Genomic DNA, 2,240 nt, shown 5'->3' with positions numbered 1-2,240 from the left:
TGCATAAACTACTATTTAAATTCATGTAGGCCTAGCAACAAGCACTTATGAATCGTAACATACTTGCAATTTATTGATGTTATTATTCCATAATAATATTGGATTATTATACAAATCAAATATAACACAAATTTCACAAAAGGATCGTCAAACATGAAAAAAAAATTGTATAAAAAATACTAGTCTAGAATGTTTCTAGAATAAAATCTAAATGTCAAATAAATAAAAAAAAAGTTATGAATCTGATAAAAAAAATTAAAAAAATATAAAGTAAAATATGTAAAAAATCGGAATTCACAGTTGGAGGTGCGGGGTATCGATCCCCGTACCTCTCGCATGCTAAGCGAGCGCTCTACCATCTGAGCTACACCCCCGTTGTGAAAGCTGGCGAAATTACGGTATTAAAATAGGAAGCATTTTCTCGATAAAAATAGACGGCGAATCACCAAAGTCATGAAACACAGTCCGTCCACTTCTTTTTAACCGCATAGAAGGTAGGGGACTTTGTTTTTTAAGGTAAAAAGGTATAAGGTCAAAAGGTAAGGTTTTGACTTAAAATAGATTGTACCTAATATTGTAATTAAAAAAAAAAACCGGCCAAGTGCGAATCGGACTCGCGCACGGAGGGTTCCGCACCATCAACAAAAAATAGAGCAAAACAAGCAAAAAAACGGTCACCCATCCAATACTGACCCCGCCCGACGTTGCTTAACTTCGGTCAAAAATCACGTTTGTTGTATGGGAGCCCCACTTAAATCTTTATTTTATTCTGTTTTTAGTATTTGTTGTTATAGCGGCAACAGAAATACATCATCTGTGAAAATTTCAACTGTCTAGCTATCACGGTTCGTCAGATACAGCCTGGTGACAGACGGACGGACGGACGGACGGACGGACAGCGGAGTCTTAGTAATAGGGTCCCGTTTTTATCCTTTGGGTACGGAACCCTAAAAAAAGAAATAACACAGGAAGATCACGCGAGGAGATGCAGCCGAAATCAAATACAATAAATTTATTAGAAATCAAGGTAAAGTGAACCATAAAATGGTCAATAAACCTTTATGAAGGTCATTATCACTGATTGTATTTGATGACATAACATTGCTATGCAACTCTCACGACGCTATACTTGTTGCTATTATTTTAAAGTAGGCGCCTGTTGTGTTTTTGCTGTATATTTTAATATGTTACAAGTGGTATTTTTCAAGCGTTTGTGTAATGAAAAATGTCTTTCACTCTATAGAAAAAAATTGTGTACCCCGCGTGTCTTTTAAACCACCGCATATTGTGGAATCTTCTCGCTACGCTTGTGGTTCAATTTTGGAATCTTATGCTCGGGTATCAATATTAGCACGAGCCCACGAGGACCCTATATAACAACTTGCCCTCTTGTAAAATTAATAATTTTTACAAAAACATGTTAGTGTGTAAATTGAAATTTAGTTATAACTTTGAAGATTCCACTAATACCTACATAATAGGGCTCCTTATAATTTTAGTATTAGCGGAAATTTATTTATTATATAATCGACACACTAATCCCATAAATAATTCATTTTTACATAACATTGACTTATCTCGCATACAAATATATAAATGTAAACAGCGCATCAATGCTGTAGGTACAATAAATAATATGTAATCGGATGGCATGTAATATGTAAAACGTATATAATAATGTACCTGAGCTAAGTACCTAATAGGTGTCATTATAATCGCCCCGGGCAAGTAAATCATGTGTGCATTATGTACAATATGTACATCCGCATTGCTTCGTGGTGAATCTTCTGAGAGATGGATTAGTTCTTCGTTGTTATGGCGCTTGTTAATTAAAAGCCTGTTTTATAAACAAGCTTTTTATCAATGTTGCAGTTCATTGAAAATAAGTGTTGGTAAAAATACCTACCCTAAATTCGATTTTAGTACACAACTTCGCCTTAACTGGCATTTAATCATAATTTCGCTATAAATTTTAGTCATGAAATTAATGGGCATATTCTACATTTTGTACCTATCTGATAAGTTCTTGGTAAAATTATTATGTTAAAATTTTAATTGGGCAAAGTTGGGCACCAACGGCAAAGTTAGGGTTCCCTAAGGTAGATAAATGTTTGCCAACCCTGAAACGTAAAACTCGAATCCTGTAAAATAAGTTTTGGACAAGCGAATTTCATGGAAGGAATTTATTACATGTGTGACGTCGAAAGCCATAATACTTCTTGAATTACATCCTATTGTCA

At 34.5% G+C, this 2,240-nt stretch overlaps 1 non-coding gene across 1 annotated transcript; it reads right to left on the bottom strand.

Annotated features, from left to right (window-relative positions):
* Window positions 1-301: 301 nt before the first annotated feature.
* Window positions 302-374, bottom strand: Trnaa-agc (transfer RNA alanine (anticodon AGC)). Its single transcript has one exon. It is a non-coding gene; the product is annotated as a tRNA-Ala (tRNA).
* Window positions 375-2,240: the final 1,866 nt, after the last annotated feature.

This window comes from Cydia amplana, chromosome 10, assembly GCF_948474715.1.
Source record: "Cydia amplana chromosome 10, ilCydAmpl1.1, whole genome shotgun sequence".
Lineage (NCBI taxonomy): Eukaryota > Metazoa > Arthropoda > Insecta > Lepidoptera > Tortricidae > Cydia > Cydia amplana.
This window is presented reverse-complemented; position numbering and strand designations above follow the sequence as displayed.